Here is a 23,910-nt window from a genome sequence, read left to right on the forward strand (position 1 = left end):
TGGCTCAATCTGTTAAGTGTCTGCTTTCGGCTCAGGTCATGATCCCAGGGTCCTGGGATCAAGTCCTGTGTTGGGCTCCTTGCTCAGAGGGAAGCCTGCTTCTCCCTCTGCTTGCCGCCCTCCTGCTTGTGCACTCTCGCTCTCTCTCTGACAAGTAAGTACACTTTTTCAAAAATCTAAAAAAAAAAAAAGTCAGAATCAGAACCCCTGATTGAAATTAAAAGCAAACAAAGCAAAATGAACATGAAGACTGGCCAGCATCCAGAATGGGGTAACAAAGAAAGGATAGGTGACAAAGGTCCAGGAGAACTTTCATAGAGTGAGGAAAGCCCAGTGCTTCCAGCTCTGTGACGATGGAGAGAATGTCTGAGGGTCTTACACACATCTATCTACACCAACTTTTTATATTTTAGATGTTACTGGTGTCTCTGTCTCCATATGAATGTGTATCACAGGTAAAAACTCCTTCCTTCTCAGGACACCTGCTCACTCACAGAGTTCTGAGATGCAAAAAGATTTCAGTATGGACAGGCTACGTAGTTAAAAGGGAAATGGGGAGAGGCGCCTGGGTGGCTCAGTCAGTTAAACCTCAGACTCTTGATTTCAGCTCGGGTCATGATCTCAGGGTCATGGCGTCGAGCCCCATGTTGAGTTCCACGGTCTGCACAGAGTCTTCTTGACATTCTCTCCCTCTCCTGCCCTTCCTCTCACTCATACTCTCTCTAAAATAAATAAATAAATAAAATCTTTAAAAAAAAAAAAAGGAAATGGGTAATGTATACTCTTGAAAGTCTTTTCATCCCTACTTAACCCATAGGTCATCTTGAAGCATGAAGGATAAGGATCTATTTGCTTTATTGATGTTTTCCATTTTTGAAGATGGAACTGACCAATATATATGTCTATGTAGAAAAGACCAACAGGAGAAAAAATGGTCTTTATCCCTTTGTGAACTCATTAAATTTGTTCTTTAATTTGTTACTATAGTCACTATGTATAGAATCTTATATTGCCTCTATTTCTCAGAAACAAGATCAGTTGTCAAAAAAAAAAACTATGCAATTTTTTGACAAACGCACATCAAGCTATCAAGCTGACCTAATTTCATGTGTACCTAGTTATCGCGATTTTGTCATATGGTTTAAAACATCATCTCTGGAGGGGCGCCTGGGTGGCTCAGATGGTTAAATGTCTGACTCTTGATTTCAGCTCAGGTCATGATCTCAGGTCGTGAGATCCAGCCCTGCATGGGGCTCCCTGCTCAGCGGGGAGTCTGCTTCTCTCTCCCTCCCTCTGCCCCCCGACCCTGCTCACACATGCATTGCTCTCCACCCCGCCGCCTTTCTCTCTAAAATAAATACATAAGTCTTAAAAAAAACCATAATCTCTGGATATTCTTAATACACTTGTTTTATCTTTCCTGCTTGTAATTATATTACTCAGATCACCTCATAAATTGAATATTCATTGATCCTCACAGACACTTATTGAGCTCTTGCTTATTGCGTGCTGGGAATGTTAGATTGTAAGACTACAAAGACAAATTGGGCCCGGACCATGTCCTTAAGCCCAGACCATTTCCTCAAAGTGGAAATAACCAATAATATATTGTTTGGGATCCATTCTTCATCTACCAATCACAATGAAGTTGTTCCCTTGGCTAAAGCAGTTGAAGGTCTCCAATAACCCTGGCATGTATTCTTCAGAAACATTGTTCCCACTATATAGAGGTTCGTGGTTGGCCATCGGATTCTTTTCATTGCTATTCCTCGATCTATGGAGATTAAAGTCTTCTGTTGGCACATTTTGCAAAAGGCCTCCGTGCCCCCTCCACGCCCCCTTACTATCTCCTTAATATAACACTTTCCACCAGCTGACCATCACCAGTCTTATTATTTACTCCTTAGAAATGGTAACAGAAGCACCACTAACTTAAAGATTCTAAATCATGCCATTAAAAGATGTTGGAGAACTTCTCAAGGTCATCAAACTTGCTCGGCAGCTTCCGCAGTCCTAGTCTACTCAACGTGTAAAATGCTAGGGGTGATGTGCAGACCATGACACTATTTCCTATGTTTCCCCTCAGTCTTTGTGCCCTAAAGCTTTCCTCCATCCCACCTTTATGCCCCGTCGTAGATACCACATCAGAAAGGACCTCTAGCACTTTCTTGCAGTTTGATTCAGAACAATTGGCCTCCTCCCATTTGTCACCCTTCATTCTATGTTCTCCTCAAAACTTCTAGTTTTTTCCACGTTATTGACTCTCCTCATCAGACCCTGCAGACCCGACAATCAGCACTGATGTACCAGCTACCGCCCTGGGTTCTCTCTGGTTATTCTGCAGCAAGCTGGCTTGACTGGACACACTTCCTAATACTTTCCGTCTCCCATTGAGTTGCTCTTGGTCCAGCTGGTGGAGGCAGAAATTATCGGCTGTAACACGTAGATCATGAACCGCCATAATTACCATGCTCCACAGAACCAGAGCACGTTCTACGGAGCAGAAGTTCTGAGCGATGTTAATGTTTTACCGGGGATAAATTACTTTTGAAATTAAAAAATTTTATTTACAGCAGGAACATTTAATAAGTCATTGACTATGATGAATTTCAAAGAGGAAATAGAGATGCATTATTTTTCAAAGGTATTGAACATGAGGATACCCTCCCTTTTTGGTGGACTGGTGTTGAAAAGATCCTTCTTTTGGAAATGTAAAGTATGCAGTCTTCATAGTCCATAAGCACATTGCGGGTTTGGTAATGCTTGATTGACGATATAGGTCCACGAAGTTACGAAGATATTTTGAGCAGCGGCGGGGAAGACAGAAATGCTGTGATATTTACTTAACCGGCTTCGTTTTTGTTGTTGTTTTGTTTTGTGTTTTTAACCAGCTTTGTTTGACATGCAAAAGGAAGCTTTTCGATCTTGAGAAGTTTTTTCATAATTATGTTGAAGAAGAATTTTTGTGGTCACTTGAGGAACATTTTCTACTCCTTACTTGGATTTTAGCAATCCTGGTATCAGGGTCTCTATCTCTACAATGCATTTATATAAAATATATGACCATAAACATATACATATTTATGAGGTCTTAAATAATAATTTCTCATGCACAGTCCGACATATCATCATTTACATAAAAAAGGAATAATGACTAGTTCTTTACATGTTACATCTAATCATTTGATAAACTTTTTTTGGTCTGGAGTGTTTTGATAAAGCTCTTTCTTCCTACGTGACATTATGGTGAATAGACAAAGCACACTAGCCGTTTAATCTCAGAACATGAATAAACTCTAAGTACGGATATATCCCTAATTTTAGTCAGAGCAGGGGTTTTGTTACTACAAGAACCATAATAATAAAGTAAAAAATTTCAAATCCATAAAATGTCGTAGACCAGAGGAAAAGCAGATTTTTTTCTTTAGAATCTTCTCCTTCAGTGCACTTAACATTATTAAAAATCATTCGGTGTTTATTCTATTGAGTATACTGCTTTCTGGAAAACAACCAATTCAGAAGTAGTTCAAAGGTTAGTTACAAGATAAACTAATAGCTATGCTAAGCTATTACTTTGTAGAGCCAATAAAAAAAAAGAAATAAACTATATTATTTCCACAATCTATATGGTCAGTCCCAGCAACAACCAAATCAATAATAAAACATTTTTATTTAAACTTCCCCCTGATTTCCCCTCTCTGCTTCTGAAATTTTATCCCAACAGGGAAATCTCCTTGGTATATACCATAAATATAAAAAAGCAAGAGTGGACAATGTAATAAATGTTTTATTTTCGTTTGTTAATAGATGGCGAAGTTCAGCTCACTTGTGGTTTGACCTTATTCCAGTACATGGACAATTTTTCTTAAAAACAGCTTTCATATAACACTAGGCATCTCAAACTTCTGCGCTCACCCCAGGGAAATAGATCTACACACAGACACACGTACACACACAGAGTAATTGCAATATAACATTATTTCATAGATTTTTATATACCATAATTCAACTCATATGGCCCTAAACGTTACCTGCATAAGTACCTGATAAAATGCATGATAAAACATATGTTCCCTCTGGACTATCAGGTACGTTTTTTTAAGTTTCATTGCATACATTAACACTAATAGCAATTAATAATAAATGATAAATATTGAATCTTTATAACAATGATTTTCATTTAGGCTCTACATGAGATCATACTCACATATTCAGATTTTATATATAGGGTCAGAGTATGGACAGGTCACTATATGCTTTGTTTTTTGTGTGTGTGTGTTTTTTAATTTCCAAATGTTGCTGATACAAATTTAAGGTTGAAAACCACTGACTTATAAACACTCCTCGTGTGCTGAGTCCTATGTTAAGTGATTTACATTCATTTTCTCATTTAATCCTCATAACTGCATCGGGCAAGTTTAATTATCTCCGTTTTACAGAAGAAGATACTGACAGATAGAGAAGTTAAGTAACTGGTCCAACGCTGGGGTTTAAAGCTAGAGTGCAGATTTGTGTATGAAAGCAAATACGTAATTCTATATTTTTATCATATGATTTCTCAACTAAGCAAAAATAAGGCTAAGACAAAGCTAAGATGGGTAGGTGAAAATTCTAATTAAAATCGCACATGACCTCCCCACGGGGAGGAGATATGGTATATACCATGTATATGGTATATATGGGGTATGCCCCTTCTATAGGGTCTTCCATGAGGCACTCTGACCCTCTTCGGATCTGTTCTCTATCCTACAGCATCGTGATCACTTCAGAGAACAAGCAGATTGAGCTACCAAAGCCCTGAGCTCTGAATTCCCTGAGATGGTGTCTGGTTTTGCTCTGCAGTTTATACCCTATCACTGTCATGGTGCTTAGTGCATGATGACGGGTCAACAGAGAGCTATGAAATAAATAATTGTCGCTCCTTTCTCAACAAGTCCCATCGTCCCGTCTCCTGATTCCTTTCAAGGACTCCTTGGTTCCTAACTCTAGCTCCTCCCTCAACTCCGGTTGGGAGCTCCTCCCCAAGTAGGCTCTTGGGCTCCGAGTGAGCCCCTGTATCAGGCCCGACTTCCCGGTAACAGGTTGGACCAACCACACTGATTTCCCCCCGGGAGCTCCAGACTGTTTTCTGAGCCGACCCCCAAGTCAGCACATGGCAAGTGGGCAACAGAGGGAAACTGAGCCCCAGCACCCCTGCTCCTGCACAGCCTCTTAGATTACAGTAGAGGACTACACTTCAGTGCTTCGGTGCTGGTACGATTCTTACACTAGGCTCTTCTGTCTCTCCTCACTGAGTCAACTCCAGAAATGGGATGACAGCAGAAGTCATTTTATTTACATGGCTCTGAGTGAGGACTAGCCTGGAGAAAATGATGTGATTTAAGAGCTCATTTTCCCAGCCTGATTTAAATACAACCACTCAACCCACCTAAAATGGTTTCATAGAGATAATACGTGTGAACCCGAGTTCAGGGGGCACGGTAAGAATTAATCCTCTGTGACTTACCTACCTTTCAAGAGAACTAAGAGCTTATCCTCGGAACTTGGAGAGAGACCTACCTCCACAGAAGGCTCACAGTTAATACATGCGTGTGTAACGTTTGAGGCCAAAACAAACATTTAATTCGTGCAAGGTATTTAAAAGTTGGGAATTACTCTAGTGAAGAGGGGTTTTGATAACAATGGATGATATTAGTGTGGTCCCTCAACAAAGACGTTTGCTTCTTGCATACCATTATGATTGCACGGTAATCTGACCCAGCTAGTGTTTTCTTAATGTCCTGGGGAGCCTGGTCATTGTAAATTACCTGTGACATCTCATTAATCCTCTTTTTCCTCACAAACGCATAATTAATGGTAACATTGACAATAATACACAAATTAGCTAAGTGACGCTTTATGGTGTTGGTTTTGATTAACGTCAGGAACCCAAAAATGACATTAATGTAATGCAGATCCCAAAAGGCAGTCTGCACTTTGACCCCAGACATACATTTTGTTTGCACCATCACCAAGATTAATCCTCCTCTGGATGAAGACGAGACAAAACTCTGGCCACTGGCAGTGTGCGCTGGGCTGTCGGAAAACAAACTGCCTCAATTGCATTTGTTTAAGAAGGAAATCTTAATGCCTAGAAAACAACAGCGTCGTGTCATTTCCTATTGTCTCGTTAGGACAAAGATAAATGAGCACCTGTCATGACTTAGATCAAGTGCTCCTCGGCTAACTTCTATTATTTGCCTATTTATGGAGCAGTGTTTAATTAAAAGTATACCTCGATGATATGAACCACATGATAAAAGGATTGAAGTTCCTTCTGCTCTCACTGTAAAGGGTTTTTGGAAATCAAAACTGATTTTTATATGCATTTCAACCTGCAGGACCTCTAAATGATAAATTCTTATTAACCACAAGAGGGTGAAAAAATCGATGCTTGAGGAAATATTCTTTGTCTCTGACTTGAGTAACAAAGTGAAAGCACTAGAAGGAATTTGGACCAAGTAAACTTCTTTGCCTCAAAAGTGAGGCAGCTGATTCAGAAACACTTTTTCCAAATTACAAAAGAAAGACAGAGACACCGCGTCAGTCACAAAACTGTCTACTGCTGCATCACCGACTTCTAAATTCAGGGTGAATCATATGACTTTGTGACGATGGAGAACAGGTCCTTAATCACGATTTTCACAAGCCCAAGTTGAGTACTGAATCTTTCCAACACTCTGAGGAGGTATACTATGCTAATTTTTAAAAGACACAACCTTCTATTTTCTTCTTGACAATTATATATAGCTGGAAAATCCTAATGGTATATATCTTTTTTTAAAAATAATGATAATAGTCCTTTCTTGATTAATTTGACATCTATTTATTATAGGCTATTTTTCAAAACGTTGCCACTAAACCACAGCCCTGGCTAATGATCATATTCCATTTCAATAATGGGATAGGGAGAAAAGCCATATTTTCATGCTTTTTTCTTTATTCACATAAATAACTACCATTTGGAGAATGCTTTATGGACAAAAGTATATAAAACATAAAGTGATGTTGTAAAATGTCGTAAAACCAAAATTGGAAAATAAAGATCACCAAAATTATTATTTTTTTTAAGTTGTGTGTGTATTTGGTAAAGAGAAGAGGACCTTGAATACCCTAAAAGAAGATTTCAGTTGCTGGAGGTATGCGTTTTCAATTATACCTACCCTTAACCTCCAACACCACCGCCCCCACCAAAAAATAAGAAAGCAGACTGCTTTACAACTGCTTGTCATAGCAGTTTAATTTTGAAAAATGTCTCATCTGTCTCTGCTTGTAATATATTTATCATATGACTTGGTTTATCTTTTTTTTTTTTTTTTTGGTTATTTAAAGTTACAAGGAACAAAATCTATTTGAAGAGACTCAGGTCTTACTTCTTTTGTTTAACATTATTTTAAAATCAAAAGCAGCTTATTTTTAAATTGACATGTTCAGTGTTAGTTCACCAGCACGCAAACTCATTGTAAAGCAAACTGGAATTTAAGGGGCTACAGGGATTCCTATAGAGGTCATATTTTCACTCTGCCTAACTAAACCATAAATCGAGATTACAACAATAAATTATTTTTTATGATTTTGGCAGGAATAAGTATGGCACTGAATTTTGCAAGATATTTGGGCTTAATTCGTATGTTAAGTAGGCCCGAATAAACCAGTGCTAGAAGAAATTGAAACCGGTCTTATATTACGTAGAAACCTGAATTAGGCACTCACCACCCAACTAATTAGTAATTGATAAATTTATTATAAAAATGCAACTCCTTTACACAGCGAAGCCTAAGGAATAGGATGATTTAATGTTGAAAAGCTCATCTGGGGCCATCTTTTACCCAGAGGCATTGTTCACAACGTGTTTTTCAGGTAGCGGCAGTAACATCTCTAACTAGTTAAAAACACTGATCGAGTTACAAACCTACTTTCTTAGAAGACTCTTTTGTAGCAAGCTGTTTGAAACCTCCCAAAGTGCCTTAGTCTTTTTTCAGCACTTACGGTGAATATTACTGTTAGCCCAAATGTATCATCTTTTCCATTTTACTCAAGTTCACAGAGAGCAATCTATCAAGACATAATTTTATAGAAATCTCTTTTTCAGGTTTAAAAGTGGTCCGCTGAATTTTAATAAGCTCCCTTAGTTGCTCCAAGTTACTTTTTTTGTTATTCTAAGGAATTATTTCATGCAAAGGGAAAAAAAAAAAAAGAGGCTGCTGTGTGGGAAAGCATGTTTTCTTAAGTATTTAATCGGACATTTCCATACCACAACACTTTGTAGACATGTTTTTTTGCTTTGAAAACATATCTTATCAGGGGTGGTTGGTGTAAAATTCTTGTCTGTTTTCTTACCTTTGAATTTGAGCTCTATTTATAAGGCTCAGCTCAATGATGTCTACAGCTGAGGAATTTCCTTAACTAGGGAGTTTTACATGAACGCGATTAATAAGAAAGCAGCACGAGGCATGGGGCAGGGTGTCCCTTCAGGTTTCCTGTACATTCTAACCTTATCAAAGTGTTCCCCTTTACAAAGAAGAAAAAGACGTGACAAAGTGGCTAAATATGTATCTCGTTTTATCTTTCTACTAGTTTCCTCTTGATATAATACCTTTTGAGAATGAACAAAAGGAGGTGAATTCTTCATTCCTTATTTGTATATGCAAGTGAAAGGGGGTCTCTTTCACTATGGAAGGGACTGGCCTTTCTCACATGGAACAAACCACTAGAAGGAACTCAGTTTAGACGAAATGCAAATATTTAATCCTCGCATCTATATTTTGAAATATAACATGGTATTTTCCATAAATCTATGTGTGATGACATATTTCATAACATTACATAAGGTTTTCCAAGCATTTTTATTCACGGATGAACGGTTTGCAGAAAATCACAGCATTGTACTCTACTCCTCCAGCAAGTTAATTTTCACTTTAATGTGAATATACAATTTATGGAAAAATAATAGTTATTTAGGCATGGCAGCACTTACCTGTTGCTGTGTGAAAATTCCTACCCTCAAAAATGTGCTTTTACTTTAATTATTAGTGGGCTACACCGATGCCTAAAGATTTTTATAAACAGAACCTTAAATCTGCATTTTGGCTCGGGGCTTTCCTTTCTAGACAACTGAAAATGAAACAGCATGACATAAAGTCAAGTCCAAAAGAACATTTTTATACATGCCTCGACTTCGGTTTTTTTGGTAACTGCCCTATGGAGACTGTCCTTTATTAAGATTCTTAATGAGGGTTCTGCCTGTATTTTTCTACCAAGAATGTCAAATAAGGTCTGAAAGCAAATGTAAACTGTAATGCAATGACACACACTAAAAATAGCCCAATAAATCTGTTCATTTTGTTTAGATAGTCTCCAGAGTTGTAAAAAGTAGGACTGCTCAGCTTTATTATTTGTTTTGGAAAAACTAATTCTGCAGAGAATAGGCCACTGATAATGCTATATTACATTAGAGAAGATTTATTAAGACTGTCTCTGGATTTAAATTTTTTTCAAAAGGGGATTTTCTCCCGTTCTTATTGTCCAAATAATCTACAAGACGGTTAATGGCATAGATTCTACGAGGGCAAAGAAATTTGCCCATTTAGTCATTAGAACTAAGATGGTGAAAGAGTCACATTTATCTCAAATGAAATTAATTAAAATTTCAAATGTAATTCTCATTCCTATTAACCTGTCAAATATGTTGTTTCCAATGTTTCCAGTAACAGAGCAACAATATTTATTATCCAACATACCATGAGTTTTTAAAAATAACTCCAGGAGAACATTTTTAGAACATTTACAAGCTGAACAGACAACTAAAAAAAAAAAAAAATCAGACATTTCTGTGTGAAAAATAGCTATTGTAATTCACAACGTTTGATGGAGGGTGTATTTTTAGAAACCCACATAATTTGAATTTGAGAGATTGAGCTGCGGGGCAAAATTGAAGGAGAGGGCATGAGTCCCCTCCTGTGTTAGGGAGGTTTTAAAAAGTGGTTCACTTTTTCTCTTGAGAAAAAGTTGAGGTTTAAACTCTTCCTTTTCCCTATCCTCATGACAGTCGATAGGGTTTCTTGGGTTGGTTGGACGGCTTTGCACTTAAGCCAAGATCGATTGCAATCTAAGGCTTTGTTTTTGGATATCTTATCCCAACGGAGGCATGGATAAGCAGACAAACTGACTAAAATGGGCAGCCATCTGACCTTTTAAAAGAGAGACAGTTCAAAAACTATACCAACTTTTCTTTTGAAGAAACAAGAATATTGTCATTTGACGGAACCTTGCAGCTTATTCCTTTTTTTTTCCTTCCACATGACCAAACTGTACACTTGAATTACTAAAATATGGGAGTTTCCAGGGCCTTGGGCCTCCTTTTTTCCCCAGAGCCCTTCCCGCCGACTGCCCCCCTTCCAAGTTCAGAAAGAAAAAAGTGTTGCTATTCATGTGATAATTGTCAAAACCATGATAAGTGCCAAACAAGACAGTGCCAAGAAATCATTAGTTCACTATACATCTCGGATTTCTGTAATGTTCAGTTAATGGGCCAGATCTCGTCAGACCTTTTTTTCTTGTAAATTTTTCTTAGCTTCTTTTTTTTTAGCCATCTTTTAAAAGGATTGTGTAAACCAGACTTATAGTAATTCTGCATGACTTAAAAATTAAATTTTAAAAAACCTGAAATATTGTTTTTGATAAATTTTTACATTCCGTTCTCATTGCGTACATTTTGAAATGCCTAATTCAGAAAACCAAAATGCTATATTGAAAAATTGACCGGCCCCGTATTACAGCTGAACATCGTATCTTAAGCACATGAAACATGGAAGGAAGATAAAATAACCACTCCAGCTTAAAATTTTAAAAGTACTTCTGATTCATATAGAAAGAAAGATAACGTCCAGAAAAATTCAAGAACATTTTTTTAAATCACCACGGTACATGCCGAGGCAAAATCTTTTACATAAATGAATTGCATCTAACGTTTCAAATACATACAGTTCCATTGTCTCTTTCTAAATATTTCATAGAAAAATGTCCCCATGAGAAGAGCAAATATTACGATGATAGTAACCAACCAGGATTTTGAAAAGCAGAGGAAAGGGAATAGTACAATTTTTTGTTTGTAAACCCATTGACATAAATAGTCTGACCTGTCACAAATTACCTTTTAAGCTACCGTATGTTATGTATAGACCAGTCAAAACTGATAACATTTTGCTTTCATCAGTTTTGTGTTATAATGCTGAAAACCTGAAATGTTTATTGTAGTGAGACAATACAATGTACGCGGATAGCAGGCATTCCCTAGACATGTTTACTCGGGTAAGAATTCATAAATGGAAAACTGTTTGGGCTCAAGAACAGGGTTATTGCTTCTAAAAGGCAGCTCATGGCTTGTTTAATAGTATTTTAAATGTCTGCTAATGAGAGTCACAAAAAAGCACAGAAGAGTAGAGAATTGGTTCCAGAGGCGATCACACAGTAGTCAAGAAGATTAACATGCCACTAGGGGACAGCAGAAAGTCGCAGAATGAGGTAGTGCCAGAGAGACCAGAACAAAAGGCTTTTCTTTGGGGGGAGAGAGAGAGAGAGAGAGAGAGAGAGAAACTAAGATGTATTTCCAAACCGAAATCTTTTACAAGTGAAGTGTTTGTAACTGTATTTTTTAAAAGCAGTAAAAAATATTTGCAGGGATCTATTTTTAGATTGCTGGGATCTGTGCACCAGAATGTTACAAAATATACATAGCTATCATCCTGGCAAAATAAATTCAAATACGGACTATTCTATTTTCTGCATTTGAGAGTGAAGGAAACTTTCAAACATCAGAAAAAAATAGCCCATTACAAAGCATGTTAGACCAAACCTATCAATGACAAAATACAGCTGTGAAATACTGAAATTTGTTCAACAAAGCTAAACATAAGCAGAATCCATTGCATTTTCACAGAGGAAGAGGGACCATTTGAAGAAATAAAAGTAACTAGAAAATTGATCAAACTAACCAAGTAATCTAGAAATCCAGCTGCTTACGCTGACCCATGATATAATATATTTGTAATCTTTATGCATAATTTTGGTTGTTGGTTTGAGTTGTAATGGCAGTTCGAGGGGACTGGAAATTTTAACCTCTGCAATCATTTAAAAGCTAATGCACGTTCTTGAACAACCTGACTTGCCGAAATGGTCATTTATACACCTAAGTGTGATTTTAAGTGGAATGGATTCTGCAATGCCAGGTAATATACCTGTAATGCAACATTCTTATCAAATGACAACCAATCTTTGACTCTAATTTTCTTCAGTTCATGGATCACATTCCTTTGTTTGATCTGCATGAAGCCTAGACCACTGTATACTCGGTTAAGATCTCTTGTGATAAGGATGTTGATGACTTCTGCAATGATTTTTTTTCTGGATCATAATACTGCTTTTTACATCCTGTGTATTCTTTAATCTGGTTTTGTGTGTTGTATATGTACGACCGTTTACTTAGCACACAGTCACAACTTTCCCATGTCATAGGATCGAAATGTTGGATAAGATTTGAGAAGCTACTTAGTCCGTTTCCCTGTTATTTTTTTGTTTTTTATAAAATTGGACATCAAATACGGCAAATCCATTTGTTAGCTCTGTTTATAATCTTCAAGAATATTGATCTAACAGAATTTTTTTCATTACTAGTAGCTGGTATATACTGTACACGTGAATACTTAGACTTCTTCTCCCACCACCAAAACAAAATTTTGGTTAAAATTGTACGTTTATTCCAAGTACATGCCGTACCCTCAAATTTCCAGGGTTTTGTCTTTACCTATTTAATCTCCTTCTTTTTTTCTCTTCTCAAATATTCTAACTCTTACACACTTCTAGAATTTGGTATTTCTTTCATCCCAGATGGCCTTTATCCCTCGATCACAACTCTTCATTCTTTGTCTCCTTTCCCCTATAGGTTCCTGTTCTGTAGGTTGTATTCTCTCTTTTTGTTCTGCAGTTTGGACTAACTCCAAAAAATAATAAAAATAATTCCCTCAGCACATTCTAAATCCTGAGGACCCTCTTCCTGCACTTCCCCTGATCTTCCTAACATCTTGCCTAAATCCCATCTAGGGCATTTAAGACCCCGCTGTCTTGTACTATCCTCAGAGGAAACAGAGACCAGCTGTTCACCTCTACCTGCAAAGGACTGTGTTCCTTCATGAACTTGAAGACTGCTATTAATTCCCTCCAAGTCTTTTCTTCTCCAGACTAAACAAGGCCGGTTCTTTTACCCTTGTTTCATTGGGACTGTTTCCCAACCATTTAGTTATTTTGCTGCTTCCTCTGGACCTACTCCAAATTCTGCACATTCGACTTAAGTGGAAGGATCCTAAAAAACACAGTATGATAACAAGGAACTGATTACTAATGCACATAATGTAGATGATTATTTATGTTCCCTAAATTCTTTGCTGACTATCTATCAGCATTTTGTCTTTGAACAACGGGGCTCTGTTTTCAACCCATAAAATTAGCTTGTGATCCACTGTGGCCTCCTGTATCTTTTTTCTTACTTACGATTGAACAAGCCTTTCTTTTTTTTATACTTGATGTTGATTTCATTCTCTCCACCCGTTAACTGCTTTTACTTTTTACCAATAACCCTCACTCTATTTTTTTCTGTTTGGTAACCTAACTTTCCTTTCTTCCTTTGGTTGTTCTCTGTTGCGTACATTCAGACCACAATATCTTGGACAGGTATCAAAATCCTCACCATAATTCTGTGTATATTTGATTTCCTTAAGCAGAGTCTTAATAAATAAGACTGTGAGTTTTGAAGAAGGAGCAATATCTGGAAAAGATTAGTATTACACTAAAAGCTAGATATTGTTTTCCTTTCAGACGGGAAGACTTGGTTCATGCGGCATGTGTGAAAGAAAGAGGGAGAGAAGTGAGGGGGTCCGTGTGTGTAAGTTCGCATAAGTTAACTTCTACAACCCTGGAGCATTTGGCCTTCACCCTGTTCTTACCTCAGAAAAGACTGAGATTGTGATTTTCCTCACAACTGCCGACTCTGTCATGTCTAATACTTTATCTGTCTACATAGAGAGATCGAGAAGATAGATATGAATAAAATTGTATCTGATCTCTCCCATCCCTAACACTGGTGAATTACAGTTATCTTTCAGCAGGTTCACCTTGTAGAGCAGGTTATTACACTTACAAATTATAGTAGGTTTTCAGTCCGAGGAGAAAAACTGTGGAATAATTTGGCAAATTCTGAGTGCTTCCCATGGTGGGTCATTGATGACGAAAATCACCAGTGATAACAACGAAAAGAGGAGAAAGAAAAGTAAAGATGACTCTCTAATACTGTTATCGCCCAAATATTGTACTGTGAAAGGAAAGAAAACAATTGCAAAATTATGTAGATTCAATAGAAAATTACGATTTACTAAGCTGATTTTCAACAGCAGTCAGCTACCATGAAAGAGTAACCCAACGTTGTGCAAAACGATCATTATTTCTTAAAGATCACGAACTTTAAAAAAAAAGAGAGAGATCACAAGAAATATGAAACTACTTGTACTGTATTATCCATTCATCTCCAAACCAGCCTTAATCCCCCAAACATGGAGGGCAAGAAATAAATGAAAAAATATAAACCCTCACTCTGGGGTTAGCCGATAAACAGGAGACACCCTGGCATAGACAGAGCCAGCCTCTACTGTCCCCAGCACCTGCACGGAGGCTGCTGAAATTACAAGGAAAAGTGAACTCTCTTTAACATACCCCAAGTGCACATGAGCCCTTTTATTGTTCTTAAACATTTTAGTTACCTTCCTGAAGAAAATTCCACTTTCAAGTAAGAAGACAAAAGTAAAGGTCTACTTCTGTTTGTATCATTTCAATTTACAAAAAATAAAAAGCAAAATAAATAAGATCTTGGGGACCGTACTCTAGCTGTCATTTGGCACACGGGGAATTTAGCCAGACTGTTTACTTACACAGGAGTCTTACCTGAAGGTCACAAATGTAATCAAAAACTAACTAAATACAAAAGGAAACCAGGGAAAGATAAAATAATCCAATCTCAACATGTCCTACTTAACTCATTTACGGTTTTTGCTTGAGGACTTTGAAAATTATTATTTCCCTGGAAATAATTTGAGCTTTAGAAATAAAACTCTCTGTAAAATCTCCATAATGAACTCTCTAGAATGTTTAAAAGTGAAAAGGAAATGTATGAGCGCTCTGTAGATTCCCAGCAACGGAAGGGGCACACAGCTTTCTAGCAGGTGCATTTACAGGTGGCCTGTGCAGAGGACAGGGGGGTTGGAGCCTCTGTTTCATCGTCCCTTGAATGAACAGACACCTTGGCTGGGAAACATCAGGGACTCGGCTAGTTTTGTTTCCCTTTCCCTCTGTCCAGGACTTTCTCTTCTGATCAGCTTTCCAAATATTATCCCATTTTTCTCTCAAACTCTACAATTTCTCCCTCTCTCTCTCTCCTCTCTCTCTCTCTCTCCGGGATCAGTAAATCTCACTTCTATGTAACAATTAAATTTATTATGTTAAATTATTTTTATATTTGCCTTCATGATGCCCCTTCTTTCTTCCCCCCCCCCTCAAATCATTTCTACCTTTCTTTCCATCTCTTTTCTCCTTCAGGCCCTCTCTGCCCCCTCCAGCCTTTTCTCTAATTCTGTCACCTCAGGGCGCGGCTGAGTTTACTGCTCTTTTGCCTGTCACTCTGCACTCTGCGGGAGCAGATCTCTTTTTCACTTCTCCTCCCACATGGCCCGTGTGTGCGTCGGGAAGGATGGCTAATGCGTTGGGTCAGCATTAGGGAAAGGGGTCATAAGACCCAAGGAAACGCAGAACGTCTCAGGAAGAGTAGATTTTTCCAAATATCTCATGTTAACGGAGAGTATCGGCAGATGCAAAAATTAAAAAGTAACATCCATAAAATACGATCCCTCTGTGTTTCAAGCACACCGCCTTTACGTCCTGCAGGTGCTCTTCAAGACCAAGTTGAAGCACATTCATTTAAAAGATCTCTTGTATTTTATTTTTGCTTTTCATTTCCCAAAAGGTTTTAAGTGAATTGTTTAGCACAATTCCCTAAAAGGAAGATAGATGGGTTTGTCTACTGAATCTGAATACTTTGGTTTGGCTCCAACAAAATGCATTTTAACAAGTCTGTTCTTAGTAGAGACACGGTTTAAGTAACCTATTGTGCATTTCATTTGTAAATAATTTATTATCGAATACAAATGACCACCCTTTCCAACATGTCTAAACCAACAGGAGGCAGAACTTGCCATAAAGGTTCGCCATTAGCCCAACTACATTTTTGTCAAGATTGTATGAAAGCCATAGTTAATATTTAATTTTGCTTATATCGCTGAAAGTCTCTGGCATCTACCTCATTGCAATGATATACAAAACGGAATTGAGTCTTCCCATTTTGGTGAAAGGAAAAATGCTTTATTTCCCCAGCAGCGAAGCAATCGGAGAGACGGAATAACTTTTAATGTGCTCTTAAATCCCATTTTTAATAGCAATCATGAGCATGTCTGTGTGTATTCAGCAAGGACTATGATACCACCCCCCCCAAAGAAATCTCTGATGGGTTTTCAATCTTTGGATCTCCCCATTACATTCTAGGAGACTAGAGAACAATGGGTGGGTTTCATATAGCACCTGATTGGTATTTCCAGGGTGTGAAAGCCTCCAGTGGCAGATTGGGCTGATATTGCATATTCAAACACATACAATGATATATTTGTCATTGCTATTGACCTTTATCTCTCCAGTTTCCTGACAACCTTCTACAGTTATTGACATTACAAATACCAGCAACAACGTGCAGGGCAAAGTATAACCTTTCATTTACGTTCATGTCCCTCAAATGACTCGTGTAGGTAGTTTCAACAAAAGCGGCAAACAATGATACTGTTGATTTTTTTTTCCTTAACTTGCTAAAATGTTTTCCATTTTCCTCTTGTTCTCAGAAAATCATGCCAATAACTCTCTACAAAGGAAACGATTTCAAATGAATACAGGTAATTAGAAGTGTCAAGAAATCAGCAAAGTAGGGTGCCTGCCATCATTTCTGTGGAAAGAGTGCCAGATTCCCTTTCAAAAAGGTCTTTGTCATTTTTTAATAGAAGGTAATTAACGTAGACTACAGTAAAATGTACAGGATCCCAGTTGCTTGTCTTTCTTGCCATAGAAATGGGACCATAAAGATGTTTTGATATCTAGAAACAATCTTCTGAGGTTATTTTTAAATGACTTTTAATTACAAAAGTAGTCCTTTTAGTCTTTTCATTTTCAAAGAAAAAAAGATTTAGAAAGGGCATATTTATTAGGAGACAAAAGAAAGAAAGTTTTACGAGGAAAAATTATCTGGAAAGTGAAACAACAGCATTTTATAAAGCTGACAAGAGTTGAGGATGCGATATGTTTCCAACAGTAAGAGAAATAATGCATAACGTCCTACTGAAGGTAATTACACAGTTTCAATACCGTAATGCCTTGGACTGAATGAGATCTTTGTTTTCTCTAAGGCCATGCTAAACTGACTATTTGGCCCTATTAAAGCCACCCCTCCATGAGATCAGCGATAAATGTCCCCTGAGTACTTGGAATTTTTAGGACCATGCCCATTTTGGGGGGGATGAGGATGAAATTTAGCTCAATTTTGAGATTATCTGATGGTCGTGATTTCCTATTAAATGCTGTGGAAGTGGAGTAATCATTCCAAGTTTAAGTTTGACATGTATTTACACATGAAAGTGGGCTCATTTCATCTCGTGGTTCTCAAGAAACAGAGATATTCCTTTATTTAAGGTTGTTTTTTTTTTTTATTTGGGGAAAACAAAAAAAAAAGTCTCAGTTATAAAAAATATATCTTAAAATCCTGAAGCTTGAAATGAAAACGATGAGATTTTTTTAATATTGATAATTTTAACATGAAACATTGATTAATTTGGGATTATGATATAAGTGCATATAAGTACTCATAAGTAGGACCATTATTATCTATTATTGAGAGTAAGAGGGACTGGAGACAAAAATACAGCCAAACTCCTATAATAAATCTTTTTCAGTGCAATATGTGGAATAAGATCCTGTTTCTTTTCTTAAATCTCTCTCCTGAGATTGTCCTTCTTCATCGAATCCACACCACTCATCAAATAAACAAAAGAAAAACACTAAACTACAATTTATGTGCTAATCATATGTTATTCTATTTACCAACATCTGCATTTAGGAATCATAATTTAATATATTTTTGGTTATAAATCAGTCAAATTAAGTTTTCAGAGCAGATGAATCAAGCTATTTTAGAGAAAGCTACATTTTCTACCAGCATAATCTTTAAATTCTGGCATTAAACTAATGCTTAAAGGGTGGTACAAAAAGTCCTGGTATCATGTACAATAGATATCCCCCCAAACGTAGGAGAAGTGGCAGCAGAGTCATTAAGAGTCATTAAGGAGTCTAGGAAAAGAGGCTTGGTTGATAATGGTCAGATGAATAATGGTCAGGCGAGGTGCCTAAGTGACGAACCCAAGCTTGAACTCTCACTTGGAAGAAATAATCAGAAATGATTTTAATTATTAAAGATTAGGTGTATTTGAGAAGCTGAGGCGAAGTCACAGTATGATACGGGGAGCATAATCAAGAACACAGAACACAGGTGGAAAGATGGACAGAGAAGGTAGAAAAGAGTGTGGGGTCTCAGAAGTACATCAGCACCCAGGAAGAGAAAGCTGGACTTCTTCCAGTACCTGAACTCAGCTGATGGTTCTTTCTCACTTATCTGCCTCTTTTACTCTGGTAGCCGCAGGAGAGTAAGTGGTCAGGACATAAACTTTCCGTGGCAGGATTATGTCAAGCTGTGTTGCCTCATCCTCTAAATCATATCATCTCAGCTAAGAGCCCTGACTCAATGCTTTCTCAGAGCCTGGACCGTAAACCCTTTGAAAATCAAAGGCCGTTGGAACAGCCATTTGGAAGACCATATTCTACGTATATCGGTGCACAGCCGGTCTGTATTTCACCTATTTCCCTCCTTTATTACTTGTAAACACAACATTCCGTTACGTTGTGTCGCATCATTGCCCTCCTGCCAAAGACAATGAAGACCAGGCATCTTCCATCACCCCCGACATAGCTTCTTATGTGCGGCTTAAAAGGCAGATGAACCTATAGGTTAATCCCTGCTAAAAAATAATCACAGAATATTAACCAAACTCAAACCAAAGATCACTGGTTTCATTTCTTCCTATTCATAATTTCAGGCAGGGCTGGTATTCAGTCAAGAGGTAACAGAACAGGCCATGTTGGCTGTTAAGATAATGAAATACTGCTTTTCATAGTCACAAACCACTAACTGCTCTTACTCCCTGAGGACCAACCATGCTTCTACCACCCTGGTTTCTCACTCCCAGAATACCCACCCCCCAAGCTCATTCAAGCAACGCCCACCAACAGGTTTTCCAGTGCACACCTTCAGCAATAGGACTGATATCCTTTCTCATTGGTCTGTACCCTTACCATGCCAGTTATTAGAAATGATTATAAGTACCCCCGATTCCAGCTCCTCCCTCCATGCAATGGGTTAATTTATTAAACCTCTTGGGTATATATTTTGCAGCCGGTAAACTTACTCTATAGAAGTCACATTTATATTTTTATGGCTAATCCAGTCAATTGATAAAATCTACACTTAAATTTTCTAGTCACGTTTTATCTTCCACACTAGTATTTGTCTGCGTATTTGAGCAGAATCAAAGGTATTTTAGAGATCAGCTCTAGCACAGCTGAGATGCCCCTCTACAGCCCTTCTCTGCATAGAGGTGAGACGACGCTATATTTGAATGAGAAGGTTTATCAGGCTCATTAATTTTCATAATAGAATACCAGCTTTACCACCCGCACGTCAGATATATAAAATATACAGCTCTCACTTCAATAATCAGCAATTCAAATATTATTGTGGGTCTATTATGGACTAGGCAATTGGCAACATATAATATTCATGCTTAAGGCACATGGAATTCAATTTTTAGATGAGTTCCATACAACTTCTGCCAAAGCGTGGTCAAGACAATCAATATTTGAGAAAGTCTGAAAAATATATTGACTATTTATCTCAGCTTACCTCAATTCTATTCCGGAGTCTACTTCAAACAATAGAAAACAGTGGGGCTGGACTCTATTAATCTAATGCTCTATAAAAATGCTTTCATTAAGGAGCGCCTGGTTGGCTCAGTCAGTTAAGCACCTGACTCTTGATTCCGGCTCAGGTCATATCTCAGGGTTGCGAGATTGAGCCCCTCATCAGGCTCGACACTCAGCACGAGTCTGCTTGAAATTCTCTCTCTCGCTCTCCCTTCCCCCTCCCCCTGCTCACATGTACACTTTCTCTCTCTTTAAAAATAAATAAATAAAATCATTTTTTAATGTTTTCATTAAATTAGCAAGTGTTATTGGAGTTCAATTCAAGAGATAGTACAATGAAGAGGGTTTTTTGCATTTGTATCATCCTAAAGTGTATATTTCTAATCCAGACCAGTCGGAACCCACTCTTCTAACAACCTCCTTGTCTCAATAACACCTGCAATTCAGCATGTCTAAGACCCAACCGGTTATTTCCCCTCCAAATCTGGTTGTCCTTCAGAGATTTTCTGTCTTAATATCATCATCCATCCAGAAGGGGCAAGTTTGAAATTTGGGAATAATCCTTGACCTCTCACTCACTTTCTCCCTCATATTAAAATGAAACCAAAGCCAATTAATTTAATCTACTATATATCTCTGAAGTCTCTCTACTTCTCAGCACCTTCACACTATCATCTCTTACCCAGACACCATAATAGAGATCAAAATGGCTCTCTGCTTCCATTCCAAATACCCTCTGCTCTGCACTGCGGGGTGATGTTTTCCAAACACAAATCTGAGTATCTTCTTCCTCTGCTTGTAAATCTTCAAAGATCTCATGTCTCTCAGGCCCAAAGAGCTCTGCTTAGGTGGCCCCGGCATGCTTAGATCTCCGTCATCTTCTCCTGCCAAGCCCCCCAACTTGCCTGTATTTTGGTTCCTCAGTTCTCTTTCCTACCACTGAGTCTTTGAACGCGCTATTTCCCTCTATCCCATCTCACCCTTTCCCCTAGATCTGTGCCTCTCGAACTTTAATATTCAAAGGGAATACCTGTGGATCTTGTTAAAACAGAAGCAGATTGTAAGTCGATAGGTCCAAGCTGGAGCCTGAGATTCTGCGTCTCTAAGAAGTTCCCAGCTGATGCCAGGGCTGCTGGTCTAGGGGCAGCACCTTGAAAGGCAAGGATCTAAGAAGCTTCTGCTCATCCTGGAGATTTGAGCATTAACATCACTCCTTTAGTGAAACATCCCCTAAAGCCCAAGTCGAGGTCATGTTCTTTTGTAATGTGCTTTCACAGAACTGTGCTCCTTTCCACGTAGCAATGATCTCGTTTTATAATTACGGACTAGTGGTCAGTCCCTCCACTGCTGTATTCTCCGTAAGGACAGAAAACTATTTTGCTCACTGCCGAGTTCCCAGGGACAGGCATAATCCTGAAGCCATGAAAGGCATCCAATAAATAGTTGTTGAGCAAACAAATAAAGGAAGGAAGAAAGGACTCATGCTATAAATTGTTGGTATCAGAACAAAGTTTAACCCTACTGAGAAATGTGTAAATATTTTCTTTTATTAAACGAGAGCCATATAATCCACCCCATTTTCCTTTTTTTTTTTTTTTGCCTTGCCTGTCAAGAGCATTCCTAAATTCCTGTTAATAGTGCAATAGTCAGGTTAGTGCAGGTTTTAGTTTTAATTATAATAGTTTCACCTCCATTTTTCTATGTTTACGAACCCTTGTTTTATCCTAATTTTTAACTGTCTTGTGTGTTGATGTATTGTGGAAAGCTGCATCAACTCCTTTTTGGAAACAGTTAAGTGAAAATTCCTTTAAAAATTATAAGTGAATGGATATACGTGATACATTTGCAACACAGACGATAGATAAAGAATTCAGACTCTGGAGTCCAAGAGTCGGTATCCAAACCCTGGCCTCATGACTTACGGGCAGCGTGGCTTGGATATGTTACTTACGATTAGTTAGTTGTTTATGTTATTATTTCTATCACTGTTAAGAGGCACAGCCAGCAGATGGAAAAATGCTCCTAATTTTCGATCAAAAAATTAGAGCACTGCATAGACCAAAGCTTCAAAAACGTATAGTGGGCATAAACTTGGGGCAGCCTTCAGCGAGAACCTATAAAGGTGGTTATGATCCTAAGGAAAGCCTCGAGGTCTCTATAAAGACAGAATAATATTGCCTCATGTTCAAATAATATTAGACACAGTGTGATTAATTGATTTGAACATAGTCATAAAGCCAGCCACTGGTGAAAGTACACATCTGTCAACACGGAACCCAGAACTAATCCCTATTCCATAACTTCTGATTCTTCAATGATAGCATGATATCCGGCATTAAATACCTAAATATCAAGAAGAGCATTTTAAATGTAGAAAGTAAACTTTAGAGCATAATAAATAAAGTTGGACAAATCATATTGAATATACTTGTCCCCAAACTGAAGACACCATAAAAGGCACTCATATGATATACTGCAATTGAATAGAAATGTTACCCTCAGGGAAGCTTCTATTACAAAAATTCAGTGTGTGGTGTATTCCCTATGTGTGAAAAGTACTTAAGCTTAACTGCAACCTAAAAGTTAATTGATAATCAATATAAAATGTAACATCAAGGGCAAAACTCAGCTTCTAAATGAATAGATAGGGAGGTCTTAATATCTTCAAATAGGGGCCAGGTGAGAGCTGCTGAGAACAGAAGTGGGGTTGGGTATAAGGATGGCATTTTATAGAGGCCCTGCAGGAGGCTGTAAGCGGATCTATTTTAAATAGCCCACAGTAGATCCAAGAGGAGAAGTTTGAAAGACAAGAAGGGAAGTGAAAATATATCTCTTTTCCGTCTATTAACGAATGTGAATCCTGCAGCAGTGCGGTCAGGATTTCGGGTCCGTTTTCGCACCAGCGAGACCAGATGAAACAAACAGCAAGTGCTTCATGCAAAATCTCAAAGTACTCGAAAATTCTCCTGGGGTATTAAGGAATTCGTCTCACCTTTTATTTTCCAGTTTTACGTCTGTAATTCATGAGTCCCCAAATAGTATGCAAAAGAGACATGTTAGGAGGGAGAAAATGTTGATTTTAGTCTGAGAATATATCAAACCCCAAACCTGAAATTAAAATCCAGAATAATTTATGCTCGGGAGTGAAGAAGTAATAAAACCCCTAGGAAATGAAGTCCACCAAGGTTCACTTACCCCGGCAAATGCAGGAGAGCTCGGAAAAGCGTTTAGCTGAGTCCGAATGTTCTCTGTCAGTCTCTTGCAGTCTCCAGTTGCGCCTCTTCAGCAAACATGTGGTGGGATAAGCAGGGTTTTCCTTTCATTCAGTGTTTTAAGATTTCTAAGTTGCGTATGTAAAGACCTGTTCTTTTAAAGTTCAGTTCCATTCAAATCAGGAAAAGAAACAAGTTCTCTCTTGTGTGATGGAACTTTAAAGACATGCATGTTTCTTTTACAAACACACAGTACTGCGAACCAGAAGAATTCCATACAAAAGAAAAATTTCCTGTGGAAAGAGAAAAAAAAAATAGGGCTAATTTCTGGTTGAAAAAAAAAAAGGACATCCCACCTTCAAAAAAAAGTGCATAGCTGTGGAAAAATAAAATGCCACATTTTAAGGACTGAAGTGTAAGAAAATCCTCTGTCATGAAAACATCCAAATATCTTTTGAACTATTTACACCATATGTGTCCCAATAAGGCTCTT

At 37.9% G+C, this 23,910-nt stretch overlaps 1 long non-coding RNA gene across 3 annotated transcripts in view; it reads right to left on the minus strand.

The window, feature by feature from the left end:
- The window catches only part of LOC123804054 (uncharacterized), an 86,981-nt gene extending 63,295 nt beyond the window's left edge, over positions 1-23,686 (minus strand). For 2 of the 3 annotated variants that reach the window (XR_015723204.1, XR_015723201.1), the window contains exon 1: positions 23,401-23,686. This is a non-coding gene — a long non-coding RNA (uncharacterized LOC123804054). Of the gene's footprint in view, positions 1-21,235; positions 21,592-23,400 lie in introns of those variants that run through there. The other variant, XR_015723202.1, reaches the window with a different exon arrangement.
- Between the last annotated feature and the right edge of the window lie 224 nt (positions 23,687-23,910).

This window comes from Ursus americanus, chromosome 36 (genome assembly GCF_024610735.1).
Source record: "Ursus americanus isolate L20-20 chromosome 36, mUrsAme1.1.p, whole genome shotgun sequence".
Classification (NCBI taxonomy): domain Eukaryota; kingdom Metazoa; phylum Chordata; class Mammalia; order Carnivora; family Ursidae; genus Ursus; species Ursus americanus.